At 41.6% G+C, this 15080-nt stretch overlaps 1 long non-coding RNA gene across 1 annotated transcript in view; it reads right to left on the bottom strand.

The window, feature by feature from the left end:
* Positions 1-15080, bottom strand: part of LOC122459993 — a 175381-nt gene continuing 160301 nt past the window's right edge. Inside the window, exon 4 of the long non-coding RNA XR_006280998.1 lies at positions 1-138. This is a non-coding gene — a long non-coding RNA (uncharacterized LOC122459993). The remainder of the gene's footprint in view (positions 139-15080) is intronic.

Here is a 15080-nt window from a genome sequence, read left to right as displayed (position 1 = left end):
CTTGTCTAATAGAATCTACTCAATACTTTGTTTTGTGTTAGGTAACAGTTAGGTGAAGGTGAAGTGCACTTTATGTTGCACCAAATTTTTTCCCAAGCTTCATCCCCAGAGAAATTCCAAGTTCTTCATTCATTTGTCCTGGATATGAAGAAACATGAACAACAGCATTTAGCATTGGCCAGCAAAGTATAACCAAACTTCTCGACTGAACCAGGCCTCTAAGTGCTTTGTAAATATTTTAAGATCATCTCATGACATCTTGAATCATAGAGTTTAATGCCAAAAGGGACCACCACATCATCTGGTCTGACCTTCTGTATATCACATCCCACCAATGTCACCCAGCGCCCGCACACTAAACCCAACATCTGAAATTAGGCTGAAGTATTACAGCTCACAGAAGACTAGACTATTATGCATCACAGGCAAAAAATACAAGGGACTGAGGTGCACCAGTGCCCAAGGCCCCTGAAATGGCAGGGAAATGATTAATCCTGGCAAGTGACCCACACCCACATGATGCAGAGGAAGGCAAAAATCCCCCCAGGTCACTGCCAATCTGACCTGGAGGAAAATTCCTTCCTGACCTTACAAACAGCGATCAGTTAGATCCTGAGCATGAGAGCAAGAACCCACCAGCCAAGCACCTGAAAGAGAGAATGTTCAGTGCCACCTCATAGCCCTGGCCCACCTCCTCAGTGTTTCATGTCCAGCTGTGGCCATACCTGATTCTTCAGAAGGAAATCAAAACTACCCCCACTCCCATTGAATGGAATTCCCTTCCTGATCCCTATAGAAGACCAGCTGAAACCCTTTTTGGAATACTAGGCATAAACCAGAAGAGAGTCCAAAGGCTGTTGAGCCCTGCCTCCGTACTTAGCTACTGCTCTTTTCTTCCTTACACAGTCCTCCTCCTTGACCGTCTCTCTTCCCAAGATCCTCAGTTGTGCAACCCCATACTCACACTGGAGAACACTCACTCACACTAGTAGCTCCCTTGAAGTCACAGGGTAAGAGCTCTAAGGCTTGCATAATTTGACTTTCAGAAGGTATCCTCTCACCACCTCCTTTCCTTTACCTGGCTGTCCTATCTCATTCAAGTACTTGCAGGCTTCCACTGTGAATCCACTGTGCTGGTCCTCTGCCCCTGGGGTGATGTTGCTCTCTAGTAGACTTTTGCAGTCCTATGGGATCTTCTAGTTCATAAAATTTGTTTCAAGATCAAACTACTATTTAATCTTTTATTCATTCATTGATTTACTCTGCCAAAATTCTAAAAGATGTCGGGGAAGCAAGAACTGTATGTGCACGCAAATAAGTATGGAAGAGAAAAAAGCCTAGCTGCAACTGGGGAATATGTTGAACCTATTGAGCCCCAGCTACAGAAGCTGTTCTCCACTCGCAGAGCCCTGAGAAAGATTGCTGTGCAAACGCTGCCTGCTCTGTCCCAGAGTGAATCCCCATTCAACTGTGTGAGCTCTCACTGGTAGTGTTGCCACACATTGCATCAGCAGAGGTGAATACATGCACACAGGTAGAGGGTACAATAGACTAGACAGAAGAGGATGCATGCAGGTAGAGGGTACAATAGACTAGACAGGAGGGGATGAAAATAAATGGGGAGGAAAACCTGTAAGATGATGTACTATAGATAACGGACAGGTGGCATTTATTGAGTTTACTGGTCTATACACAGTTTTTGTGGCTGATATAACTGTATCATTTAGGAGTGTGAGTTTTTATTTACTAGAACAACCCCTCGTGTAAATGCAGCTATACCACTTTAAAACTATCTTGTACCAATATAGGTTATAGAGGTATAATACCAGTATAATTAAAGCAGTACAACCCACACATAAACTATAATGGTCTAAGACAACTTTGTATTAGTATAACTGTGTCCAAGGTGTAGCTATAGCAGTATAATTAAAGCAGTACAATTTGTGTGTGTAGAGAAGCTCTTTGACTTCATGATACCATACTGAAAAGCATGACATTTAAGCACCTTTTTCAATAGAGTCGAAACTTCTTCCTCTGGATTAAAAAAAAACACCCCACCAGATACCTTTACTATTCACAGTTAAGCAGTCCTTGAGTTATGTGTTTGGGGATGAAAAAATGCTGAATGCACTGCAGTCATCCTGTGATTTATTCATATGCATGTTCTATAAAGTCTCTCATTTCTCATTAAGGGCCTGACTTGTAGTCCTCATTCAGTCCATATTTTCACTGACTGCAACTCTCCTTACTCTCATTTACACTAAAACCCCTTAGTGCAGTGTTTCCCAGACTTGGGATGCCACTTGTTCAGGGAAAGCCCCTGCCGGTCCAGTCCAGTTTGTTTACCTGCCGCGTCCGCAGGTTCGGCCAATCACGGCTCCCGCTGGCCGCAATTCGTCGCTCCAGGCCAATGGGGGCTGCGGGAAATGGTGGCCAGTACGTCCCTCAGCCCACACCGCTTCCCGCAGCCCCCATTGGCCTGCAGCAGCGAACCATGGCCAGTGGGAGCCGCGATCAGCAGAACCTGCGGACACGGCACGTAAACAAACCGGCCCGGCCCGCCAGGGGCTTTCTCTGAACAAGCGGCGTCCCAAGTTGGGGAAACACTGCCTTAGTGTCTATGAAAACCTGGCCCAGAGTATTGGTTGAATAAGAACAGCAGGATTGGGTGTTTACATAAGGAAAGAAAGCAAGAAATCTTTATGGATATGCGCTATGAATTGACTAAAAGGGCAGAGAGAGGGAAAAGTCCTAAAATCTGGTGCCCCTTTGAAACTCTTTCATCGAAAAAACAAAATCACTTAATCTTTTCTTGTTAATTGTGTGACGTGTTTCATGATTCAATTGTATTAATCTAAGCTAATGTAACCTTTCATGACATGGGACTTGTAGAAATTACATTACAAGTAACCAGATTCATTTCCATTTCAGTGGAGCTTGTGAAACAAGCAAAATTATTTTGTAACAATGGGGAAAACAATTTAGCAGAATGCATGTCTAGCATAGGAAGTACATAAATGTCCTATTTGGATTGAAACTTTTTCTGTCAAAAATGTCATAACCTCATAAGAAAGAGAATTAAAATCCCGTTATTTTAATTTACATCTAGCCACAAGATAAGTAAAGTTATCATTGAAATTCTAATTAAATAGGATGATTGACTAAGGTAGGACATCAAAGAAGAGAAGTGAATATGATAAGTCAAAGTCTTATTAATTAGTCCGCGTGGAAGAAATTCCAGGGACGTCAAGCTGAGGCTGCTGCAAGGAGAAAAAAAGCAGACAAGAAAATGTGTGTTTCTTTGAAGTTAGGAACTGAGATGGTGATGGAGGTAATTGTGTCTGACTGGATCCAGTAATGAAGAGCCGTAAATCAGACCTAGGAATCGGAGGAAAGATTCGAGTAACGAATGTGGCTGCCTCCCTGCTGCGAAGAAACAGAATGCAGAGCCAACTAATTGACCCAGTCTATCTCCCAGTAGCTCTCTGTTATTATTTATTTATTTTTTAATTTCTGAATTATTTACGTTCTGGGAAATTATTTTTGATAGCCTGTTAGGCGCGCCAAAGTTAATGGAGGATGAAAGGATCGGTACCAGAATTAGCAGGGATGTAGTCACAGGCTACTGAATTTAATGATTTTGGAAGGGAAAATTGATTTCACCCAATGTGTCACTTTATACTACTTTAGGGATACACCAGCTATTTGATTAATTGAGGAATAACCAACTCAAAACTATATTTGAAGTGTAAATGAATTATAGTACTCAGCTGTTTATTTTTCTCTTTTGCTGATTAGAGCACCGAGTTTGCTTAAAGTTGCTGAATAAAACCAACATAGGTATGCCCCATTTGTGTACGTGCTTAGTTCCTCCTTTACCCTGAAAAAAAAAGTCTCACCGTCTGGAGGAGACCTGCAATCCTCCTATTCTCTGGAGGTGAAATTTAACCTATCTTGCACTAAACCCAATTAAATGGACTCTGTGGTAAATCTCTACACAGGAGTTGTATGGGATGGAATACAACACCCAACATGTGGGCAGAGCATAGGGTTAAAGCACGGATCCTCCTTGGAAGCCAGCCACAGCCTCTTCCACCTGAGCTGTTGTAGTGGCCACTGGCCTCACACATCACATATGCAGGGATTCAGTCCACCGAAGGTACGTAATTGCTGATACAGTGGCATCAACCTTGGTCCAGCCCCCACGCTCCTATCTACACCAGACTATGTGTGATCAGTGCAGATGCCTTCACTTCAGTACACAGTCGGTGCAGGATTCGCTCCACTCTGCCTGAGATCCCTACTATGAGGCTGCAGTGGGGCATTCATAATTGTGCAGGCCCTTTGCATTAGCTACATATTATCCTTCATATGAGATGCAAATTAATTTTGTTAATAGCTCATGTCACGCTGTATAAAACCCCTCTTGCAATAATGTACACAGGATGCTGGGAGGTGTTGCAGGTTATTTGTTTGCCACATTACTATATGATATGCGCTCAGTTTCCAGAGAAGTTTGTGCTGGAAACCTCTCCACAGTTCTTCAGGATCTCCTGTTTTGTCTCATTTATGGATGTGTCTTAAAGTGAGGAACATACTTATTTTTATCCTACATTATAGAGCAAACGTGTGCTTCAGTGTCCTAAACACAGGGCCAGGAGGGCAAGATCTACAGAATTCTAATCCTCATTCTGACACAGTTTCCTTCTGTGGGCTTGGATAAATCACTTAGGGCCACATGTTCAAAAGTGGCTACTGATTCTGGATGCCCCAATTTTTGAGTGCCCAACATAAGATATATTAAGCTGTCTCAAGATGAGCACTCAAAACCCAAAGCAATAAAGTTGATTAAATTTTCACCCTTAACATCTCTGCTTCCTATTTCTCCAGTTGTAAAACAAGGTAATAATTTCTACTTACCTATCTTGGAGGTATGTTGCAAGGAGGATAATTAATCAGTTAAGAGACCAAATGTGCTATGAAAACGCCAAGCACTGAATAAGATCTGACTCAAACAATTTGGCCACATGGTAAAAGAAAGCCCACCAAGGCAGAGAAGAATGATCTGGGCTAGACTCTGCTCCCATTGAAATAAATAGCAAAACTCTCTTTTGACTTCAGTGAGTGAGCACAAGACTGAGCTGTAGCCTGAGCAGACAGCAGGATAAGAGCCCAAGGGAGCTGTGTCCCACTTTGAGGCCTATAGAATAGTGAAGCATTAACAAATGCACCAAATATTGGGGAAGGGATGATGAAATGTCAATCATGAGTCAATATATCTTTAAAAATATGTATTTGTGCTCTTAAGTTAAAGATCAATGAAGAGGTACAGGAAGGATTTGCAGGTGAGATAGTCTAAGGGGTTTATAAGTCATTTAAACATCTCAGCTTATTTTTCTGAGCCGTTCAGGAGCACTGTGAACATTTCTTTGTGATGTTTTACTGACAGGAACAGGCAAGGCTAGTCTGGGTTTATCTGTTACTTTTTGGATTATACCACTGGCAATTAACCATGCAAGGAGGATCAGCTAAAAGAGGGTGTTATATGAGATGTCTGACCTGTGGCCTCTACTTCAGGGATTGCTACTTTATCATTTTCTCAGCATGTGCAGCCTGGATTGGCTCAGGGAACAAAAACCTGAAGTGCAGACTCAGGGTGTTCTTGAGTCTCTTGAATGTGTTAGAGAGATTTTTTATTGTAGTAATTAAAAACTATTCAGAGAGAGACGGGGAATGCATATGAGAAAGCTGAAATACTGTACAAGGATGTAGATTCTGTAACAACCTCAGATATGCCATTGTAAAGCAGACCTATTACAAAACTGCTCATTTTGGTTGCAGTGAAAACTTCTCATTGGAACTACTATTAGGAAAAGATAAAGGCCAAGTTCAGTTCTCATGCAACCCCAGTGAATTCAATTTGGGTTGCACAGGGGTCACTGAGATCAGAATTGAGCCCCCGGCATTTTCTACGCAATGTTTTATCCATTTAGATAATTGATGAAAAACAGTGGGGCCATATCTTCAGCCGGTATAAATCAGCTAGCACCTTTGAATTCAATAGAGCTATGCGTAATTATACCAGCTAGGGATTTGGCCCCAAGTTTTCAAAATAGTATATGGAAGAAGTGTTCATAATCCATTAAAAAAAAACCCTAAACACTTCCCAGGGTGCATTTAGCAAGTTCTCCCCTAAATGTATATCTCAAACAATTGCAATTAAGCATTTAGATGATGAAGATTTTTAGCGTGCACTGCAACTTACAGAGCATAATGCGCATGCTTTCCTAGATCACAGTGCTGGCTTCTCCCTATTTCAATATTAAAACAAAGGGGTACAGTGCCCTGGGAATTCAGCTCACAACTCCAATTAACAACTAATTCCCCATGCTGAATATTTACCCCTAAGTGTTGGCTAGATATAATAAGTCATGCATTTTGCATTTAAGCTCTTAATGCCCAGAGGATAACAAAAATCCATTTTGATCACTTTTTATTATCATCTGAAGAGAGAAGAATGCATCCCCCCATTAATCATGTACATTACTGAATTAAAAATATGAAACAGACTGTCGTTCCCCCATTACCACATCTTTTTTTTAAAGAGGAAAAGAGGGTGACAGGATCATTTTATTTCATTTGCTTTTAGCTAAGTAAATGTTAAAATGACACAGAATTAGCTGTCTTGTACTAAAGGATGATCTATGGACTGAGACTCTGAAGATCAACATATAATTCCCAACTCTATGGCAGACTCCCAGTGTGTCCTTGGGGAAGTCCTTAAATCTGTCTGTGCCTCAGAGTTCTCTATTTGTAGAGTGGGGATAATAATATTTCCTTTCACCCATCTTTTGTTGGTCTTGTCTGTTAAGACTGTATACTCTGTGGGGGAATGAACTACCTCCTTCTAGGTATTTGCACAGTGTTTAGCATAGTGGGGACTCTAGGTGCACCAAATAAATAATGATAATACCAGAAGTGGCAAATAGGCCAACCTGTCATTTCCCTGAATAATAATAATACTGTATATTATTTGTGCTGTCTGAAGGTCTTGGCTGGGATCAGATCCCACTATGTGAGGCATTATATAAGCACATAGTAAGAAACAGTCCCTGCTCCAAAGAACTTACAAGCTAAATTGGCAAAAAGATTAAAGCTGAGAGGGGAAACAGAGGCACAGAGCGATTAAGACCCAGATTTTTAAAGGTATTTTGGTGTTGCTCTGCTCAGCACTGCAAAGCCTATGTGATTTAGGAACCCAAAGCTCAGTTTTAAAAGTAGTTTAGGCACTTAGTCTGCAGAACAATGCTTAAATACCTTCAAAAATGTGGGACTAAGTGACTTGCCCAGGGTCACAGGGCAGGTTAGTAGAAGACCCAGGAATGGAACTCAGATCTCTGGAGTCACAGCTGAGTGGTCTAGTTGTTGGCCCATAATGCCTCTTTCCTCAAAGTAAAGATTTTTTGCTTAACATAGAGAAAACTGCCTTGGTACCTCTAGATCACAATACAACCGAAATAAACCTCAGGTTTGGTTTCTAATATGTACCAAGGTGGAAATGCTGAAAAGGACAGCAACATCATCCCAGGCACACTGGGAACCAAAGAATATCACGCTACTATGTGATCCAAAATATGAAGAAGAACTGTCTGCCCTCCCTACATCAGTGTGTTGCACATTCATTTAGGGCTGAATTTGACCTCCATGCTCACACTGGGGGGTAGTTACAAACCTGCGCAGCCCCGAGGAAGGCATTACTCATTGATAGATAAGAGAAGAACAGTAAGACTTTTGACAGCATACTCTAGAATATTACTTTTCTCTAGGGTCTAAAAATTACTAAAGTTTGGAGCTGTCAAGAAAGGGGCAATAAATGTGGTATAAATACTTTAGCTAGGTAGATAGATAGTGTTACAACCTGAAAATAAAACAACTAGGGCTATCTATACCCATGCAATGTGCAACACACATGGAAATTTGTTGTAAAAAAATTAGATGTTGTGTGTGCAACAAGGAAATGATGCTATACAATACAGTGCTCATCAGTCTCCAAGTGCATTAAGCAAATTGCATGGAGGTAATGGCTAATTCAAAAGATTCTCCCTTTCTGTTTTGTAAAGAAAAATACAGCAAGTCACACTGCTTGCTAGCAACACAAAACCTCACGCTGTAACAGAAAACCTGGATCAATAAGCTAAGGCAGCCTTAGGCATCTATACCTATGATCAGCTTGGCTACATATATGGCACAGAACACACAAAATATTTCTACAACATTATACCTCACTCTGTGGGGAGAAACCCCCTGGAGATTTTACCTTTTCATGAGTTTGTGACAAGTTGGTTATCTCAATTAGGCTTTTCCTTGGTGAGCTGCTCCTTGTACAGGACTCTGAGATGTATGTGGACACACAAAGGGCCAGATTTTCTTGTGATCAGTTCTCAACCTCAGAGCCAAAGATTTCCAGAAGAGCTCAGCATTCAATGTGGCCACTTTTTTAAGTATCTAAATGGGAACTGAGCTTTTCTGAAAACACTGTCCTAATGGCCAACTTCTGCTTCGTCCGACATACCAGTGACTTTACACAACAGTACAGAATATTTCTGCCATGCTTGGAAGTGTTTTTCTCTATTCTGTGTACCTCTCTATTCTGTAACTGGAGGATGCAAGCAGATGCTTTTTGTACCCTGCTGAAGAAATGTTTTGGCTTTATCTTGTGCTCAAGCAGATTTTAGCTCATTCTGTACTTTCCCCACAAGACGGCCCCCATTAAACAAAACGAGTGTACTGTGACAGATGGCTCCAAAAAGGGCTCCATGTCTAACAAAACAATAAACAAATTAACATGATACCTCAGGGTCAAACTTCCCACACGCTGGAAACCAGAAGAAAATAGCAGCACTAATGATTCTTTTCTTTCCAAAGGCTTTAGATTTTTAAGTGCTTGGAGGAGATAGAAAACAAGCATTAAATTTTGATTAAAGGGACACTGTCTGCTTATTTTAGGCTTAGAATTTAGGCCTTCTTAAAAAAGCAGGGGTGGGTAAATGAGGGGCTTGTGTGTTGGATATAAATATTTCTTTGCAATACTCGAACCCAAATATATGATTATTCTGCTAGTACATGAGAACCATCAAGCAAAAACCATTAGAAACAGAAAGTGATATTGTCTAGTCTAGTTCTACTGTTGAAGGCGAGTCAAGTGCGGAAAGTAAACACTATTTGACTTGTAACATTCAGTCATATTTAATAACAATGGTGTTATTAGTCTGACATGGATTTTAAAAAAACACATGGTGTTTATTTTAACAGTGACCAAAAGAACCTAAGTCCTGTTTTCAAAAATGATTCCAAGAAGGGAAGAATGTGAGTCCTACTGACTTTTAATGAGAGGCTCCTATGCCTAAGTCACTTTTGAAAATGGGAGTTAGGCTCCTAAGTCAGTTACACACGTCTGTAAAAGAAAAGATACCGGAGTAAAATTCAGTGTTCACCCAAGTTCTCTACAGCATCTTATCAAACCCTAGTCTCTATCCCCTCCTCCAGCATAGATATTGGACCCATAGAGAGGTCCACAGAGTGAGAAAGGGACATGGAGGTGTCTGACTACCTATATGGTAGCCATCACTGTAGTACCTGAGCCCCTCACAACATTCCTGTGAGGTAGAGCACAGCTATTATCCCAATTTTCAGATGGGGAACTGAGGCACAGAGGGGCTAAGTGACTTGCTCAAGGTCAAACAGGGAATTTATGGTGGAGCAGAGGACTGAATGTGGACCTGTTGAGCCCAAGTTAGTGCCCTAACCACTGGACCATCTTTCCTTTCCCTCCTTTGAGGGGAGGGTAGGTGGCCTATCAGGTAGCATGCTAGAGTAGGACTCAGGAGACCTGAATTCTATGCTTGGCTTGGCTAACCAGCCTGCTGGGTCACCTTGGGTAAGTCATGTCACCTTCCCATGCCTCAGTTTCCCCAACTGTAAAATGGTGTTAAAGAAACGTATCGTCTCCCCCACACCAAGCATCCCTTTGTGTGAGACGGAGGGGATCCATGTATGGATGCTGCCTTCCATGCTCAGATATTGGGGGGGAGGGGCAGGGCATTCCGGGTCCCTGTGATTTCTCAGCCTTTTTTTTTTTTTTGGTCTGTTTGCTGAAAGTGCATGGAGTGATCAAGTTTTAATACTGCCAAGTTGTCCTGCAGTGGCTCAAGAACAGACTATTAAAAATCAGGGCACAAACCCCGAATTGGTTGTGTGTTCTATACATTTCCAGAGGCCAATCACAGCACAGTAATGCAACGTGTCGCCCACACTGACGCCCCAACGTGCAGAGGTAGCTTTGTGGGAAGGAGAGCACTCCTGCTGACAAAGCGCTGTTCACACAAGCGCTTTTCATCCACAAAATTTTTGTCTTTTGGGATGTGTGTGTGTGTTTTTAACACCTCTGAATGACAAAAGTTTTGTTCAGTTATCAGTGTAAACAAAGCCTTTCACTTGCATGACTAATCTTCATGGGTGTGTGTGTAAACAACAAAGTCTTTTGTCCTCTGTAATGTTCAATAATAGTCCATCTGGTGTCAATGGGCCTTCCTTGTCCGACAGGACATAACACCGTCTGTTGGAGACCAGCATTTCACACTAGTTAATAGAAAAGGAGTACTTGTGGCACCTTAGAGACTAACAAATTTATTTGAGCATAAGCTTGAAGTGAGCTGTAGCTCACAAAAGCTTATGCTCAAATAAATTTGTTAGTCTCTAAGGTGCCATAAGTACTCCTTTTCTTTTTGCGAATACAGACTAACACGGCTGCTACTCTGAAACCTGACACTAGTTAATGTCTCTCTCATGTCTGGTGAGTTACACAGTCACAGAGGCTTACTCTACAAATGCTTAAATATAATCTTACAATGTGGAATACAGATATTATAAGTGAGATTAATGCACGCAACAACTCACAAGCATTCAATAACGTCTAAACACCAAATACATTCTTACAATCCTAATACCTATTTTAACAATACTAGTAACACAGGTGAGCCAGACTGATTCCAGGTATGTATTTGTCAGTGTTTAGTTGTGACATGAGGACCTTGACATGAGCTGGCTCCTGATCTACCAGTATCATAAATACATATGTAATACCTTTGAATTGGCTTTTCAGTTTTGGGTTTGTTTGTTCTGTTTTCTGAAAAGACTAATTATAGCAGCCATTGCAGATTGTCTATTTGTCTGTGCAAACTTTTCATTAGAGTCCTGCCAGCGTGTCTCCCTTCTGACTTGTAAGCCACCACAAACCATGGTTCTCTTGTACCCCTCCATTATCTCTCTTCAGCAGTTAAAACCAATCAAGCTGTGACACGGATAAAATATCCTATCACTAAAATGAGATCACACAATTCATTTCCCCCTGTGATGTACACTATATTTGAACCAAAGACTCCAAAAGTAAAAGGCTATACTATAGCATCTTCCTGCATGTCACCACTTTAACACAGCCTGGCACTGTGTTGGGGTTTTGCATGCGAAACACATTGTTAGGGGGAAATGACATCACGGTGAATGAAAACCACATCCACATCACGGTGTAAAGAATCGTCGTTTCATTGCCTTCAATAGAGCTATACTGATTTATACCAGCGAAGGATCTGGCCTCACACACAAAGAAACATTTGGCCTCAATCATAGCAGTCCACTGCAGGGAAGGTGCAACTGAACTTGGGTACAGATACACAAAGTTATTTCTGCTACAAGCATTTCTACATTACCTTTGCCATTTTTATTAATTCAAATAAGTCCTTTGTAACCTCAAAGAAATGGCCAAACAAATCAAAGGGAAAAAGAATGGTGCCTAGACTTGCTCACCTAAATATACACAAAGAGCAACAGAATAATCAAATAACCAACCCTGTGGCATAAGATACATTTTGAGGGCAATGGAAGTGCCACACACCAAGGGCCTTGTACATCATGTAAGGGATGCTTTCCAGTGTTATTAAATAAATATTATATAACCTGCCTCTGAGATGATAGAGCTTAGAGGAATGTTGGAACACAAATTGAAAACTACTTGTTAAACAAGGTTAATTTGTTCTTATTCCACATTATAAAATAGCTTCAAACACTTCTAAACTAGGTCATTTGACTGCTCTGAAAGTATATGGTACAAGGCAGCCATCTTTAGCAACAAGTTTATTGGAGAGTTTGATTGCATCCCAAAAGCATGATAGATATTTCTGACCATATCAAAGAAAATTCAACTGTTTTATCAAGGCACACTAATGAGACAGTTTGTTTAATTGAAATGCTTTAAATTACCATGTAGTACAGCATGAAAAAATCATTATTTTCATTAGATGAGCTACTCGTTAGCCAAAAAATCCAAGTTACAAAACATCACTGCATGAGATAATAAATATGTTGTAAAAAACTTTAAAATCAGGTTATTAAGAGGAATTTTCTTTTAAAGTATACAGTGATGTTAATTGAGTGAAATCTATAATCATATAAATCAGGTTTGGGCTGTGCTTAATTTGTGCCAGGGCTTGCAAGGGCTGGCATCTCTAGGTTTGGCAGTTCAGAGCCCTGGCACCTCTGGGCTTGCTGCGTCAGTTAGGAAAGTAAAAAAATTGCTTGAGCCCCGACACCTCTTTCATTACAAATTAAGCACTGGATTTGAGTCTTTGAAAAGGACACTGATACCCACAGACAAAGGTCCTGATTCTGTTGTTACTGAAATCAGTGTCAAAACTCCTACTGGTTTTAGATAGGGGAGGTTGTATGATTATTGTATGTCATTATTCTGTAATAATAGCAGTTTTGGTAGCAACAGCTGAAGCTTAGAAGATTCTAAGAGCTTATCTACCACTTTTATTGGTACAAGTTATGTCAGTCGGGAGTATGAGTGATATAAGTTACACTGACAGAAGCACCGGCGTGGACAGCACTATGTCGATGAGAGAGCTTCTCCCGCCGACATAGCTACCTCCGCTTATAGAGGTGGTTTTATTATGTCAACAGGAGAGCTCTCTTCTGTCAGCACAGAGAGGCTACACAAGCGAACTTACAGCGGTTCAGCAGCATCAGTACAGCTGTGCTGCTGTAAGCTCACTAGCGTAGACAAGCCCTAAGGTTCAGAGACTTGTCTGAAGCTTATCCAGATGGTTTAAACCTCTTGGCTGAGATTCACTGCTTTGCACCTTGTGTAGTCTCTCACACCAGTGCAAAGTGGGTGTAAAATGCTCCCAAAACAGAATGGTAACATTTTACACCTATTGTGCAAGGTGCAAATGTCTACACAAGGGTGCAAGGCTGTTGAGAATCTGGGGTGCTTTGGAAAATTTCCACTGTTTCCTGTTTATGGATAGGCTATGGGAACAGCTTCTCTCATGGTACGTCAGCACTTTCCGATCCTGGGTGGAAATGCAGAGGTGCATGAAAATAAAAAAACAATGAAGGGGGGGGAAAAAACCCCAAACTCCTCATCCCGAGCCGTGGGCTAAATTCCTGCTTGGCTCAATACACCAGCAGGAGGGATAGCATAAGAATATGGCACAACTAGTGCACAACATGGCCCCGGGAGCAAGTTTGTCATTATTTCAGTGTTCTAGAATGGGGTTCTCAATCTTTTTCTTTCTGAGGCTCCCCCAACATGCTATAAAAACTCCACAGTCCACCTGTGCCACAACAACTGTTTTCTCCATATAAAAGTCAAGGCCGTCGTTAGGGGGTAGCAAGCTGGGCAATTGCCTGGGGCCCCACGCCACAGGGGCCCCTGTGAAGCTAACTTGCTCAGGCTTCTGCTTCAGCCCTGGGTGGTGGGGCTCAAGGCTCCGGGCTTCAGCCCTGCATGGCAGGGGTTAGGCTTTCTGCCCTGGGTCCCAGTGAGTCTAACACTGTCCCTGCTCGGCAGCCACCATGAAACCTGCTCACGGCCCCCCAGGGGGCCCCAATCCCTGGTTGAGAACCACTGTTCTAGATTAATGAAGACATTTTACCCTCAATTCTCATTTTAATAATAATCTGCTCCCTACCATAGAGCACATATATATTATTTACTTGGCATCCACACAGGAGAAGGTTGGGACAATCCCTAGTGTGATGGATCTTTTAGATAACTTCTCTCATGCTCCTCCTTTCTCCCCCCTGTCTGAGTAGTTCAGTATCACAGAAGAGCATACAGATTGTAGATGGTGGTCTATTACACTATGGGCCAAAATCAGGCCCCATGCAATATTTAGGTGGAAATGAGCATACAGAAGATGCTGCCAATGTGACAGTAAAGTGAGCCAATATTCAGGCCTGCCCAGGAATGGGCACACCACCCCTTTCAACCCCACTGCTCAGATCACTCCTGCCAGAAACACACGCAACCCCAACAAAGCAGGTGCACAGGAGATCAAATCCCTGGAAGTAAAAGGCAGGGACCACCCCTTCTCACACCCTGCAAGGCTCTCTGCAGAGTGTGAACTCTGAAGGATTTGAGGGACAGGGTAGGAAAGCTTCACTGCACCAGGTTGCCTCTTCCTTTCCATTTCTGAGCTCTTCAAAGTTGTATGAGTTATCGTCTGCTCTTCCCTTTTTATGTGGGTTTTGTTAAACACTTTTAGAATTCTTTTTTTTCTCTCGGGCCAGCAAGGATGTGGCTTGAAGATTAATACTAGTGTTAGCTCTATTTAATAGGCCTTTTTTTATCCCATTTAAGAAGAATAAAGAAGCTTTATTTGTTAGCTTAAAAAAATCAAGACTTTAATTCTTGATTATTGCTCCCCAGAGAACCCAGCTGGAGTTCTCCCATCATCACTGATCAACTCTGAACTTTTTGTTGTTTGCTATTCAATCTCAGTTGCTTTCATTGTTTTAGAGGCTTTCAGCATTACAGGGACAGAGGATGGGACTCCAACTACAGGACAGGAAAGTCCCCACAGCAATGGGGAAATGTTACATAAGATTCAGCTGCAGCCCTCTTCCCCGTAAAGACACATTTTTACATGAAATTAAAATTAATGAGTTGCATATTTTAATGATAGTGGTAATCATTCTGCATGGATCATTTTCACCATAAACTTACTATTTCTTCTTCT

Source organism: Dermochelys coriacea, chromosome 4 (genome assembly GCF_009764565.3).
Source record: "Dermochelys coriacea isolate rDerCor1 chromosome 4, rDerCor1.pri.v4, whole genome shotgun sequence".
In the NCBI taxonomy this organism is placed as follows: domain Eukaryota; kingdom Metazoa; phylum Chordata; order Testudines; family Dermochelyidae; genus Dermochelys; species Dermochelys coriacea.
Note: the sequence above shows the minus strand (reverse complement) of the source record. Positions and strands in the feature narration are given on the sequence as shown.